This window comes from Siphateles boraxobius, unplaced genomic scaffold (assembly GCF_051911475.1).
Source record: "Siphateles boraxobius isolate OS27281-9 unplaced genomic scaffold, OSU_SipBor_1 9, whole genome shotgun sequence".
Classification (NCBI taxonomy): Eukaryota; Metazoa; Chordata; class Actinopteri; order Cypriniformes; family Leuciscidae; genus Siphateles; species Siphateles boraxobius.
In genome coordinates, this window is record NW_027509219.1 from 16,647,973 (window position 1) to 16,664,133 (window position 16,161).

At 40.7% G+C, this 16,161-nt stretch overlaps 1 protein-coding gene across 2 annotated transcripts in view; it reads left to right on the forward strand.

Moving 5' to 3' along the window:
- Nucleotides 1–16,161, forward strand: part of ralgps1 (Ral GEF with PH domain and SH3 binding motif 1) — a 138,828-nt gene that overhangs the window by 68,501 nt on the left and 54,166 nt on the right. The window lies entirely within an intron of this gene.

A 16,161-nucleotide genomic window follows, 5' to 3' on the forward strand; every position in this document is an offset into this window, starting at 1 on the left:
GTAAAAGGGTAATAATGAAACTTGAGAAACATCTTTGAATTCTTAACCAACAGAGAAATGTTCTAAAACAATCCACGTTACTTCATTCAATTATTTTTTTAGAATTATTTAAGCAAGTACTGAAAGCATAGTTCAGTGGCTAAACTGCTTTTTTAACCTGTTTTAATACTTCATTTTAACCATATATTAAAGAAAAGAAAATGCAGAAAAAAAGGTAAAGTCTTCCATAAGTTTACTCTAAAACCAGTCATGCTTTACTTGGCAGAAATCTTCCTCTGGACCAAAGTTCAGAGTATTAAATATAATAACTGATATCCCAAATGTCTTGGAAATAAACTCCTACTTTTTCCTGATGTGATTTGCCACGAAGAAGCAGTAAAGTTTTGAATGAAAAATGATCTATTTATCTCTCTATCTATCTCTCTATCTATCTCTAGCTATATCAAAATAAATCCATAGTACACCAAACATGATATCTAAGATAATGAGCATGATGAGCAGATTCTGCACATTTCAGTTAGATGTTGAGAAATTCAGGGTACATTTCAGAATGAGGTAATGAGAGCACAGTTACTATGCCAACATTTATTTATGTCAGATACACATGTAGTGGTGTCAGACCAAAAGACTTTATAAGGTAACCTCTTGAAAGTGATCTTTGATCAGAAGTGTTATTTGATGTAAACTTCAGTTTTCCACATGCTAGCGGTGGGAAAAACTGCACCCATGTGTTGATGATTTTGGGTACGTTTTGTCTCATTCACAATGTGAGGCAGCGCTGTGGTTTGTACATAGAGCTCTCTAATCTGAAATAGACTCACATTCTTTGAAAGGGACTATGTGCTTGGATTTCATTCAAACCCAGTGTGTAACTGTGGACTGCTTCTCTTTCCAATGCTAATCCAAAACAGGTGCATCAATTCTAGCAAAAGTTGTTTTCTATATGACCAATCAATGCTTCTCAGTAACAAAATTTGGCCATGAGAATCCAATTAAGGGACGATTCTCACTAGATAAATATCCCATAACAATCTCTGCTGAAATTGTTAGAGAAAACACAGGTTGGGTTGTTAGCGATTTCCATCCAGGTGAGGAAAGGAAAATACAAAGGGATCTCAAATGAATAGTTTCCAGACTGTGTCTCACTTCATAAAGAAAACATCAGTTTAGCATCTGTTGCCGAACAGTGGTTCCAGTGGAGAAATAATTATGTGACAGACACAGGTGAAAGCTATAAATGGAGTTGTAATCAGTCTCTAAATCAAATCCACCCACTGTGAATCATCCAATAATATACATGGTATCATTTCCCTTCCATATGTGTTTAATTCATGCGTTGTTAGATGTTATCTTTGTGAACATTAGCTCATAGCTTTCCATGTTTACTAATTAATTGTTATTTACAATCAGAGGAAATGTTTATTGCACAGAGGTTGTTCTTTCTTAGCCTGAGCTGCAACTATTTTTTATTAAGTATCAGTTTTATAATTTAGTCTGATAATCTGGTCTTGATAAGAAATGTTTGAGTTTGAGCACAGTTTGAGACATTGAGATATTTTCTAGATGAGACCCCTATGAGACTACTTGTCTTTTTGTCTTTTGTCTTTTTTTTCCTTTTTTTTGGTGAAGCAGAAGACTTATGTCTTCAGTTTATTTTAGCTAGTTTCCAAGGCAACATTACTCATTTTCATTTAGTTTAATTTGATTTTCTAAAATAACTCTAACTCTGAATAAAAGCTCTTTCTTGAGACCCGGAACCTCTTCAAATTTAGTTTCATTGGACCTCATTTATCAATCTAATGTAGAAACGAGTACAGATCCGAGTGCAGAAATCAATGTCAATGGTATCTGCTACAGTAGCCTGCCATTAAAAACAGTTTTACCCACTACACAGTACACCAAAAGCAAATAAATTATAACGCCAGACTATCGATGTAAATGTCTGTTGAGAGAATAATGTTAGAAATCAAACTACCCTTTCATCGCATTGCAATAGTTATACTTTGTTCCCTGTATTTATTAGCACAGTCTACAGCAGCGGCAGAGTGATATTAAGTTACCTAGGCAACCGGGAGAGCCGAGAGCTAACTAGACGTCCCGACTGTCGTGCGCTTCTGTTCTGTGGTTACTTTTCGGCGTAGTACTACTAACCGGAGCAAAGTAAAGTTTCACCGCTGCTGAGAAACTAGTTCCTGTAAATGTAATGCGATCATTTAGATGCAAGAGAAGTTTGATTTCTAACATTATTCTCTCAACAGACATTTACATCGATAGTCTGGCATTATAATTTATTTGCTTTTGGTGTACTGTGGAGTGGGTAAAACTGTTTTTAATGGCAGGCTAGCAGATACTGTTGTCTCCACTGATAAATAACACCCAGGCTAACTTGGAAAGGAGGTCCGATGTCCAAAATCCTGAATCACCCCTTTAAATCGATTGAGCTTCAGTTGTCGGTCAGGAAAATAATCTAAATGAACAAAATGCTCTCATTACAGTTAGATTTGAGATTTACTATGCTGCACGCAAGTTCACGCTATACCTCAAAAACTTGCATACACGAGCTGAGACCTGACGTGAGAGTTGATCGTAGCTAAGCTCACGTCTATGTAGAGAGCCTAAGTCCCTCCCCTTCCAGTGGCCTACCATGGGACCTTATTTCGGAAAAATATTGTATGGTAGTCATTGGCGAGAGACAACAAATATTTGGATCCCGTTTGAATTGTGCCCTCAATTACACATATTTGTCAATTTAAAAATACATTTTAAAGTCAAGAAAGACGCAGTTTGATGTAAAACTGTTGAGGTATAAGACTGTGAAAATACGTAATTACAAATACTACAAACCCAAAAGGCGTGCATGTGACGTCTTACCTTTTTTCTCAATGAATGAAGCTAACTTTACTGAAGCTAACGTCTGAAATTTTTTCTATAGTCTAACGTTATAATCGTTACATTACACCGTCATGCCTATATGTTTTGTACCAGACTGCACACATACGAGCTTGGTGACGTACATAGTGCGAGACGAGAGATGTAGTTCATTGAGTGATTTTCACATAAAACTAAATGTTACTCTTCTGTTTTATGACAAACTGTGACTTTCTTGACTTTCATAATTATCTTTTAAATTGACAAACATCATATGTGTAATTCAGGGCACAGTTCAGACGGAATAAAAAGATAAGTTGTCTCTCGCCATTGACTACCATACAATTTTTTTCCGAAATAAGGTCCCATGAGCCGGAAGCGGAGGGGAGGGACTTAGGCTCTCTATTGAGAAATGCCAATATTTGTGTGGAAACGGCCGTACGCCCAGTTTTCTGTCGTACGTTCGTTTCATAAATGAGCCCCATTGTATTTTTCATCCTTTTGACGAATCAAAATAATTACATTACATAAACATAACTTTCAAATGAAAAGAATATCTCTTTGAGATGTTGTTTACAAGAAGCACAGCAGGATATAACTGAATTAAAAACATGCTTGTAGCTTGTTAGGAAATGTTAGGTTAATTCCTTGCAAACTTAGGTGTAATTAAACAATGATAATTAATCCATAAAGTAAAATGTTGATGAAGTTTATATTAAAATAGTTTGGGTTGCTAGATATGCTCAAATATTTTTACGTCACTTAAGTGGATGAGGTGATCTAACTGCAATTCAGAACTAATTCCTGAGAAAAGCGAGAGACAAACCAAAATAGCTCAGTGCTGAAGTCATCAATTTAGAGAGGACCTTGACTGACACTATAAATCAGAAATGTTTGACATGTGCAACATGAAAGATCTTGCTCTTCTTGCAAGCATAAACATCTCATAAATGCAAATAAACATGGGTTGCAAGCGGTCTGACAACATTATTTTGCAACTACATGTCAACAGTAACTGTCATTTGAGGATTAGCAGATTTAGGGTTAGTAGAATAAGTTGACATGTACTCACAAATTATTATATTCAGTATAATGTCTGTTGGGGACCATCAACATAAAGTGTTAGCAGATATTTAGACAACAGTCTACTAATACTTTAATGACTGGTAGTTGACATGCAGGTGCAAAGTTACTTTTGGTTACCGTAGTAGAATTCTCTGAAGTGAACTCAAACTAAAGTGTTACCTTGGTTCTTTCTTCTTAAATGTATTTGGTAACAAGGCGCTGTTGTATACAGCTGGCCTTTGAGCCACTTAATCACACAAAGAGAACAGTTAGGGATATATCTGTCTTTCGGTTGTGACTTGAGAGCACAGAGAGTGTTAACTTCAGATAATCAGAGGGTAGAAAAGCAGTTTCAAAGGAATGATAATAGTTTATCTTGAGGATTGCGGCCTCCAATCTGTCATACCTAATGCAACGTACCCTGTTCAGCATGAACAAACAAAAGGAGCCTGATGTCATCCATCTGGTAATGCCAGATTTTGTATTTCTTCAGCAGTCAAAAGCCTGTGTGAGATGGTCTGTGTTATCCAGCATGATATGGATGTTCCAAAGAGCATCTTTTGCTCACATGGTCAGTGATTTGCTTATGTTTGGTTAGTGACCAAACATTTCTTTTTTTACAACAGTATTTTCTCTGTTGTTATATTATTAATAATAATAATAATAGATTTATCAAAAGCCTAAAACTTTATTAAAAAATCGCTGGACATATCGCTGGATATTTTTTTTTTTCTTTATTTAAAGGGACAGTGCACATTAATTAACATGGGTACAAGGTCCAACATGTAAATGTGCCAGATTTAGCCATACAGGCTAATTTTCATCTGCAGTCCCTAGGATTTGGATTTGGACATATAATGTCTTAAAGGCACTTTTATTGTATTGTTAGTATTCAATTCTAGCTTATTTTAAATAATGTGGGTTTTTTTATATATATTTTGATCAAATTACATAATTCTGACAGATAACATAAATATACTGCTCAAAGGTTTGGGATATCAATTGTAGTATCAATTATTTTATTTATTTTTTTATAAAGAAATTATACTTTTATCCAGCAAGAATGAATTAAATTGCTTAAAAGTGACTGTAAAGACTTTTATAATGTTACAACATTTTTATATTTCAAAGAAATGCTGTTCTTTTGAACTTTATATGCATCAAAGAATCTTTGTATCACAATTTCCACAACAGCCTCACAACTATTAATGCATCTTTTCCATCACAGGAAAAAAAATACTTTTTAAAATATACATTCTTTTAAATTGTAATACTATTTCCGAAAATATTACTCTTTTTACTGCATATTTTGATCTAATAATTGCAGCCTTGATGATCATAAGAGACTTTTTTAAAAAATACCAACCCAAACTTTTGAATGATATATTCAAAATGATATATATGTGCAGAACATGTCAAATTATTATATGTGCACTTTAGATATATTATCCGTAAAAGGTAAGAGTTCAAAAGTTTATGGAAAAACAAGTGAGATGTGAAATGTACAACAACATTTCGATCCTGAATTGACCTCAGATTTAAGATGGATCTTTGATCTGCTGTGATCATGCATGAATGCCCATTCGCTCAAGTTTTCCAGGCATGGAAAAAGTGAGGATCTGAGGTCATGGACAGTTCCTCAGAGCAAAAGTTCCTGCTGTTTATTGTTCAAGAAATGTTGAGGGGTTTTTTTTGTTGTTGTTTTTTTGCAAATGATTGTGAGGCAGTGATAATTAATTCACTGTTTTTATGGCACATATCTTTTCATGGATTGTGCGTTTCTGTGAAGATAGAAAGGGCTTGCAGGGTGAAAGTCCAATTATAGCGGAGGTGGACCGGACCAAGAAAATGATCTGTGACATCATCCCAGCTGCAAGAATCAAGAATCAGGGGGGATGTGTACGTAGGCGTAACTTTCATGTATTTAGGCTGTAAGAAGTGCATTCATTCCATTGAAGTCTTGTTAAGTGGACGTTGACAAGAACTGTGTGCATTTGTTCAAGGGGAACTTTTTCCATAAAAGCATTGACTTTTGATTGGCGCCATTATGCACACATTATAGGAATGAAAAGCGGTGAGGAACATGCAAAACCAGGTCAGCCTCTTATGCAGGGCCACGGCACAGATTTCGCTGGGTAAACATTAGTCAGAACAAGGCTGAAGTGTTCTCCTGTCTCCATTGATGATGGATGTGCCTGCGTTGACCTCAGATGACCTCCTCACCCCAAGGCCTCAGATTACTCATCCTTTCCACTCTGAAATAACTGACATTGCCACCATGAAAAGAGGTTTGTTGTCAGTAACAGCAAGAAATTGACAATGAAATTTACTTTAACTTGTGGAAAATATGGTTCTTAATATTGATTAGCCCAACACCAAGACCTTCTATAAACAATATCAATATTTGTTTTATTATATCATCATAATATATGCAAAGTTGGGCTGTCAAAGTTAATGTGTAAATTAATTTAATTTAATTATTTGTTTTATTTGCCCATACTAACTCATTTATTCAATTTGACATCTAAATAAATTTAAATAAATGGAAAAAATAAATTGGAATTTTTAATTTAATAATTTTATTAAATTGTTGTTAATTTTATATTTTTTTTGTGAGACGAGTAAACAGAGCTGTTGCATAATTTTGTAAAATTGCTGAATAATTACACAAGGGCTATTATTTCATTTCATTTTCTTTTCTTAAAAAAATGAGATTAATCGCCGTTAAATATTGATTGATGTGATTGAAAGCCCTAATTATAAGTGGAGGGGAATAGCAGAAATTTGCCAGTGAGGACATACTTCGTATTCTCATCCGCCGTAAGCTTCCAATTAAATGTAACCGACCGTGTAGCTGAAAATTTGATTTTAAACTGTTTATTTTGGATGGAACTTTTGACTGGTATTCCTGTGCATGCAGCTAAATGTCTCCATAGCTGCTTCTTTTATTAGTCCTGGCTTGATTCTGAGCTGACGCAGAGCTGTCTGCCTCACCTGCGAGTAATACTTAAACATGGACTCCTCTTGACACCAACACTTTCACGCTTGTAACAGTAGCCCTACCTCAAGTCATTTTCCATAGTCACAGGGGGCCGGAGCACATGTGCTTTGGTTGAAAAATGAGATCAGGCTATTGATTCCACACTTGGTCGTCTGACATTGATTGTATAGAAAAGTGGGCTGGTTTGTGTGGGTGCTATAGTTTGCCATGATGATGTGTGTGTTTGTGTAGGATAAACAGCTGCGGTCATTGAGAGACACTTTCTTTTAGGGACTAGCAAATTTCCTGTTCTAGGTTTTCTAAGGAGTTCCTAAAGATTTTGTGTTGACTCTTCGGTGTTAATTGGAGACAAATTGCTTATCTTACATTCTTACCTCTTACAGAAATGCATAAAGTGTTGAACTTAAATGGTTTTGCATGTTCCAGTCCCCCCATACAAAGCCTCTCTTTCACCATCATTAATTTCCTTCCCACACTATGCTGGAGTTTTCCTTATTTTCTAAGTTTTATTTTCCTGCTGTGCCTAACATGTTTTTTTTTCCTCGAGCCACATGTGGCTGGTGCGATTTACAGTTATTTTAGCGGGCTACCCCACAGACTCCGCTCCACAAAAATTGCTCAGGCACTTGGTGATAAACAAAATAAAATCAGTGATATGAATTTTAATCTATCTTACATCCACTTTCCACATGTTGATAGTCCTGTGCGACCATAAAAATGTCTACCTCATAATGTCTTTGTGATTGCCCCGGGGAGTCAGAAAGTTGGCAGTGTGAATATTATTGTGAAATTGTCATCACGTCCTGCCCAGGCTTCTTTAAGTCTAGGTATGTAACGATACACTTGCAACCGGTTGAAAATCGATAAAAATGTGTGACGATTCAAGTCGGTTGAAATGTTCAACGAATCGCGATACACGTTTTAAGCAGGGGGGTTTACTCTAGCCTACTGTGAAGTTGTGAACCTCGCTTTACAGGAACAATAGCAGCAAGCACACACTGGTACGAAGCTAGCGAGTGTTTTCACTTCATTCATGGAACTTGAGCTTGTGTGAGCCAAGCTCAACTTCTATAGGAATGGACTGAAAAGGCTCGGTTTGCTCCGCTCGCGCCGCGCCAGTGTTTGCCTCACTGGTGTGCACGCGCCGTCAAACATGGCGACGGCAAGCGTAGATATTGACTCATCAAATCGGAGTTGTGGCGGGATTTTGACTTTCCGTAGACTAATAATAATCACCACCATGAGAAGCACAAGTCACCTCCGTTTTCATGTAAAAGGCTTTAATACGACGTGCATTAACACATAAGTGCGAGAGAGTAACGGAGATCACAAAGTGCACCAGTGTTTCCGTGGCAACCAGGTGTTGTATTTGTTTTACGATCTCTTTCTCTAAATGTGTACTTGGATATATATATATATATATATATATATATATATATATATATATATATATATATATATATATATATAATTTATTGATGGTTATGGCATATTTTTCTAAATGTGTGTTTTTTTTTACTCTTGCTAGTGTAATGATACAAATTATAACAAATTTAAAAACCCTCTAAATGTGGTACTAATTTTACATAGTCTTTTACTTAGTATGGGAACGTACCGTCCACCCTCTTGACCAGACAGACAGAAAGACTGAGTTGAAACAACCTTGAAGGGATTTTTTTTTTAAATTTCAATGTAGTTTTTTTATTTGACAAATATATTTCAAAATGAAAAAGAAATGTGCAGCATTTTGTCTGAGAAATAATAAAAGGGACACTTTTTCATTTATAATTTCTTAAATTAATCACTTGTTAAAAAAATCGTGAGAAAATCGCACCATGAAACCAGTATCGTGAATCGTATCGCATCGTGAGTTGAGTGAATCGTTACATCCCTATTTAAATCTCAAAAAATTTGCAATTGAGATGAATACCAGACTCGAGATTTCATTCAGAACTCGAAGTCACTGAAGAAGATCAGAAGTTTCCACATTTCGAATCAGTCAGATATTTGACATCAGTTTAAGGGCCTTCGGCTATATTTACAATAGGACGCTGTTATTGTGCTGTAATTAATTGCATTAAATGCTGATTATCTCAGTTTTTACTTTCAGTTCCTCCACTCTCATGCTGATTTTGTGTAGTATAGGGATGCATCTTCATCTTTCACCTTTCATCGGTCAATTTTGTTCTAAAAATGTAACGCTTGACACATCCACCTTAAAACTTTAATGGTCATGGTTTTTTATACTTCATATAAAAATCTATTTTTATTTTATTTTATTTTTTAACAAGACAGTCCTCTATACATCACAAGTAAGGAATCTATGGTGGAAGAGTATAGTGAAGCTTTTAACAGATGCCTTACATTAAGTCCCCAGTGACACGCTGAGCTAAGATATAAGAGGGCAAAACCATTCCTGAGATAATGCAGGATAAACAGAGAGGGTTTCAAAGGCGAAGGTAAAATGTTTCCAGTAATTATCCGACTAAGGATAAGTCCTCAGGCATTCTCTCCAAGACATAATTTTACAGCAAACTAGCTGAATGTATGGAAAAAATTCATCAGCTGGAGATTGTCACTCAATGCTGTCACTTTATATAAACATTTTGCTTGGGGTTAAAAAACATAGTTCAACTATTGAGGAAGATCGAAGGTGCAAGATAAACCATTTTCATTTCAGACTGTTATCTGGAAACACTGCCAAAGCACTTTAGATAGTTTCCTTTTCCTATAAAAAATAACTTTCAACTTCCAATAACAACCAAATCAGATTTATTTCATAGGAGGAGTGAAAGCATTTACTATGAAAGAATAGCTTAAGATATTTTCCTTTTGACAATCAAATACTTTCCTTTTTACCTTTTGTGGAAAATTGTGAAATTAAAAACACACACTTTGAATGTGCTTGATCCATTAAGAAAATTAGCTGAAAAACGGAGAACTGCCTGTTAAGGAGCACCTTTGATGTATGGTAATTTCTGAAAATTATGTTTAATAATGAATTGAATGAATGTTGTCGTCATTTACTCTGACTTATGTTATTCCAAAACTCTATGACTTTCTTTGTTCTGTGAAACACAAAAGAAATAAAAATAAAAAGGTCCAAAATAGACTTGTCAAAAAGTACTTCGGTACCAAGTCGGTACTGAAATTTTAAAATTGTGACACTTTGAACGCTGTTGAGAGGAATCGTAAACACCTCTGATTGACCATTGTGTTCAATCAGAGGCACCAAAGTCGGTAATTTTTGACAACTCTAGTCCAAAAAGTGTTTTTGTCCATACAGTGCAAGTCAGTTTTAAACCCCACTGACATTCAATCTATGGACAAAAACATTCACAGCAATTTCCAAAATATCTTCTTTTGTGTTCTGTGTAGAAAATAAGTAATACAGGTTTGTAAAATAGATTAATATTTAGGCTGAATGGTCCTTCAATTTGAAGTGTCTATAAAAATTGTAAGTGACATTTGATGTCCGGAGTAAAGCATGACTTGCGTTGATGTCAAGCTGGTGGAGTGTTTTTCCTGAACCCACAGATGAGAACAAGGTGTGCTCTGTTAATGCCTGTTTGGGTTCAGGTCTGCTAGTTGTAATGCTCGTTGCTGCCGGGAACGGATCAGTAGTGATGTGGACAGCACTGCAGGTGACGTTATGCTTAACGTCATGCTTAAGATATTGCCTTGTTTGCTTGTGTTAACTGTAGTGGGAGTGGGAGGTGATCCCTAGTAAGTATATAGGTTAGGCTCTATAGGCTAGTGTGTGGACGTCAACTATCAGCACCTCCAGATATTTAGAGGAGTTTGGTTTTGTTTTATTCAACAGTGAAATACTTTTGATATGTGCTGATTGTTTTAGACCTTGAATATTTAGGGAAAGTTCCCCCAAAAATAAAAATTGTCAACAGTTACATGTTGTTTCAAACCCATAAGAATTTTCTGAACACGTTAAGGTATTTTTAATGAAATCTGAAAGATTTCTGTCCCTCCTTTAAAAGTCTATTCATGGTTCAAAGCGTCCATAAAAGGATTCATAAAATAAATCTGCTGCCTCACTGTATGAGGACATGAATGCATGAACTTCATCTCCAGGTCCACCCTGAGAGTCAATTCTTGAGCATTTTACCGTTTCATTTGAGAAAATCTATCTTTATATCATAAACACAGAAACTCAAAGGTCTTCACGGCAACCCATCAAAATAAAAGTGCGTTTCCCTTGAAATTGTGACAGAAGTATATTACTGTTGTTATTGTTTTTAAATATAAGTTTGTTTAATTTCATATGATCAAAAGATTAATTAATTTTTAAAGTTTTACAGTTAAAAAAAACCTTTTCTTAGAAATTAAATTTTATTTTTAAATACATTGTTGTTTTATTAATTCAATTAATTAGACATGGTTTTTGATTATTAAAATTTTATTTAACCATTAAAATAAAGTCCAAAAAAATGAACACGAAAAAAAAAGGAATCCAAAAAAATCTAAAAGGACAAAACAGAATTTGGGAAAGAATAAAACGACTCGGTTACTAACGTAACCTCGGTTCCCTGAGAGGAGGGAACGAGTATTGCGTAAGTAGCTTACGCTATGGGAAAACTCCTTTTCTCGAGAATATTGAAGTCTTTATGTAAAACGCATTGCAGCTGCACAGCTGACAGCAATGAACGAAGGCAGCTCGGTCATTGGCTGTGCTGCGGCAACCTGCTCGAACCAATGACGGGGCGACTCTGAATGCGCGACCAATGAGCGCGCTTCGCGCCCGCGCGCGTCAGAGCCCGCCAAGATGGGCGTGGCCAAGAGCTATATATTGGGCGCCCCGTCATGAGAGTTCTTTAGGTTAAAACGACTGAAGCGAACTAACCAAGCACAAGCACGGCAGCTTACGCAATACTCGTTCCCTCCTCTCAGGGAACCGAGGTTACGTTAGTAACCGAGTCGTTCCCTTTCGAGAGGTCTCTCCTATTGCGTAAGTAGCTTACGCTATGGGAACACCATGCAAAACGCCGTGCGTGCTGAACTTCGCCTTATGATAGCCAGAGGCAGGTGCCTGAGCTAAAAAAGCAAAGTTATCATCCAACTAGCCGGCAGAGGCGAGCTTTATATGTGGGAAAGAATACAGAGCGGCTAGAAGGCGCTCAGTGTGACACAAGCACATACATAATCTAGATACGAACTCGTAGTTCAACTAGCATCATGCTGATAGTACATTGGAATGCAGTGTCGGGACCTGTAGGTTGTAGAACCTGATAAATGTGGACGGTGAGGCCCAGCCTGCCGCCGCACAAATATCCTCGATCGGTATCCCGCTCGACCATGCCCAGGAAGAAGCCACACTCCTGGTGGAGTGTGCTTTGACTCCCCAGGGGCATTGAAGTCCCTTAGCTTCATAAGCCAGCGCTATAGCTTCAACTATCCAGTGAGAGATTCTCTGCTTTGAAACGGCGGAACCTTTCGTACGGCCGCCAAAGCATACAAACAGTTGTTCTGTCTGTCTGAATAGGGCAGAACGCTCCAAATACACTCTGAGAGCCCTAACGGGGCAGAGTAGATTAGCGTCGTGTTCGTCTGCTGGGGACGATAGCGCAGTTAGGGAGATAACCTGTGCTCTGAAGGGAGTGGTGAGCACTTTAGGAATATACCCATGTTTCGGTCTAAGGACGACCCTGCAGTCGTTAGGTCCGAATTCTAGGCAGGCAGCGCTTGTCGAAAGCGCGTGCAGGTCGCCCACTCTCTTGACCGAGGCGAGTGCCAGCAAGAGCGCAGTCTTGAGCGAGAGCTGTTTAAGGTGCACGGTTCGGAGTGGTTCGAACGGAGGCCCTTTAAGAGCGTCTAGGACAGTAGCTAGGTCCCAGATCGGCACTGAGGGGGGGCGTGAAGGGTTCATCCTCCTAGCGCCCCTTAGGAAACGAATAATTAGGTCGTTTCTTCCCAATGGACGTTCCATTACAGGGTCGTGTGATGCTGTGATGGCCGCCACATATACTTTGAGCGTGGAGGGGGCGCGGCCCGCCTCCAGAAGCCCTTGTAGAAAAGCGAGTACGTTCGTAATCTCGCATGTTTCAGGGTTCAGGCCCTTGGCATTACACCAGACACTGAACACTTTCCATTTCTGGGCATATAAGCGTCTCGTGGAGGGCGCCCGCGCCTCAGCGATGGTTTTTAGTGCTCCGCTCGTGAGGTTCCTGGGAACCCGTTGAGGGGCCATGCATGAAGGGCCCACAGATCGGGGTGGGGATGAAATATCATCCCGTTGGCCTGACTGAGGAGGTCTGGCCTCAGTGGAATCGGCCGTGGTGCAGATTGCATTTGCATCAGATCTGGAAACCATGTTTGGTTCTTCCAGAGTGGGGCTATCAGCAGCACTGCGTTTTTCTCCTCTCTGACCCGACTCATGACCTGCGGTAGCATCGCGATCGGGGGAAAGGCATATAAGGGACGGCTCGGCCAGCTCTGGGCGAGCGCATCCATGCTTTTCGTGAAGAAAAGAGGGCAGTGCGCGTTCTCCTTGGAGGCGAAGAGGTCGATCTCCGCTTTGCCAAAGGTTTTCCATAACCAGTGAATCGTCAGCGGGTTGAGAGCCCATTCTCCTGGGAGAATTTTGTCTCTGGATAGCATGTCCGCCCCCTGGTTCAGGGCACCTGGCACATGCGCTGCTCTCAGCGAGCGCAAGTTGTGCTGGGACCATAAAATGAGTCTCCTGGCCATTGAATGCATGGAGCTCGACCTGAGTCCACCCTGGCGATTTATGTACGAGACTACCGTCATGTTGTCCGTTCGGACCAAGACGTGTTCGTTTCTCAGCTGTGGGAGCAGGGCTCTGAGAGCCAAAGCGACCGCTTTCATTTCCAGACAGTTTATGTGTAGGCGCTTCTCCGGGTTTGACCAAAAGCCGGAGACAGGCCTGCCCTCGTAAAGGGCCCCCCAACCTATTTTGGAGGCATCTGTCGTTATCATCTTTCTCCTTGTGTTCACACCCAGACTCACGCCTGACTGGTACCAGTCGGCGGCTTTCCAGTGCGTCAGGGCTTTTATACAGCCGTGGTTCGCTCTGATTAAAAGGTGGCCCGAACGCCACGCGTGAGTAGGGACGCGGCTCTTGAGCTAGCGTTGGAGAGGGCGCATATGCAACAATCCTAGCTGGAGTACGGCCGATGCTGAGGCCATGAGACCGAGCATCCTCTGAAACCGCTTGACGGGGGCGAGCGCGCCCGCCCTGAATGATGTTGCAAGGCGCCGGATGGTGAGCGCGCGCTCTGATGAGAGACGCGCTGTCATTTGCATCGAGTCTAGAACTATTCCCAGGAAAGAAATCCTCTGGCTGGGAGATAGTATGCTTTTTGCAAAATTGATTCTTAGACCCAGGCATTCTAAATGGCTGATAATCCAAGATCTGTGTGTTATTAACTGACTCTCTGATTGTGCTAGAATCAGCCAATCGTCGAGATAATTCAGTATTCGCACTCCCCTTCGCCTTAGGGGGGAAAGTGCTGCATCCATACATTTCGTGAATGTACGGGGAGCCAGGGACAGGCCGAACGGAAGTACTGTGTACTGGTACGACTGTCCCTCGAAAGCGAATCTCAGAAACGGCCTGTGATGAGGCGCTATTGGAATGTGAAAGTAAGCATCTTTCAGATCCACTGAGAGAAACCAATCTCCTGGGCGTACTTGCGCGAGGATATGCTTGGTTGTTAACATTCTGAACGAGCGAATCATTAGTGCTTTGTTCAGGTGTCTGAGATCTAGGATGGGGCGGAGACCGCCATCCTTTTTCGGGACGAGAAAATAGCGGCTGTAAAAACCTGCCTCGCTCAGAGAGGGGGGAACAGTTTCCACAGCGCCCTTTTCTGTTAGTCTGCGCACCTCGGTGCGTAGAACATGTGAGCACACTTTTCTCACTTTCGTCTCGACCACAGTCGTAAAACGTGGTGGTCTGCGAGCGAACTGGAGCGAGTATCCGTGCTTTACTATATTCAATACCCATTTCGGCATATCTGGAATATTTTCCCATGCCGCTGCGTGTACAGATATGGGCTGAATACAGGCTAGGGGCGGGCCGCTGTGACACAGGGACCCGGCCAGCGAATCGCCTGAGCTCATAGCTCTCAGAGGCGCGGGCACGCGCTGAGCAGCTGAGTGAATGGGCGCGTGTGTGATTACAGCAGCGCGCGCTGTGTCTGTAAAACTCGCAGCCTGGGCTGGGGTTGTGTTTGACACTGTAAGGACAGTGTTTATAAGTGGGGGTGCATAAACAGTGGTAGGCACACGCGTCACTTTTATAATGTTTCCCGCTTTTACTGGGGATGAATTTATAACTGTGTGAACAGTGCTTGTGTGTAGTGGTGCGTACATGACCGTAGGCACGTGATCTACATTCATGGGGTGCGCAGCTTGAGCTGGGAATGAATTTGGCACTGTTTTGACAGTATCTGGGAATGCACACTTTGTGGACATGTGAACCCTTAGTGACACAGACAGAAAAAGACTCTTTTTGTGTTTTCTGTGCGTCGCCGTAAAAACGGCGTTTGTTTGCAGGTGAGCGAGCTCTGTGACTGGCCCATTGACTGCTGTATGAACATATCCAGCCGCCTGTAAGGGGACTGGGTAATGCTTGAGCTTTTGCAGAGAGAGTGGTCCGGCTTTTGCGAGACACGCACTCTCTCTTTTCATTCTTGTGGCTAGGACGGCTTTCGAGGCTCGGGGTTCAGCACAATCTTGGGCCGAGGACCCCGTCGCTCAGAAGGCGGCTTGCGGTTGTGAGAGCGCGAGCGGCGTCGAGCGTCAGCCTGAGGCGCGGGCTGAGAGGCGGTGGGGGCTGTTCTAGCCCGCTGCGGCTGCGGCGGCCTCTGTCTGCTCTGCGATGAGCTGGAGCGCTTGGGCAGGAAATGCCGCATAGCTTGTGAAGCATTCTGGGCCTCAGTGAAGCATTCGGCGAAACCCTTAACCGCCGGTCCAAACAGCCCTCTGGTGGAGATAGGCGCGTCGAGAAATGGCGCCTTATCCGCGTCCTTCATCTCAGTCAGAGTCAACCACAGATGGCGCTCGAGAACAGTCAAATTAGCCATGGCACGGCCGATAGACTGGGCGGTGGCCTTCGTGGCTCGCAGGGCTATGTCAGTCGCGCTGCGTAGGTCCTTAAAGGCTTCGGGTTCGGGGCCAGACTCGTCCATAGAGCGGAGAAGCTTGGCTTGGAACACTTGAAGTACCGCCATAGAGTGAAGCGCTGATGC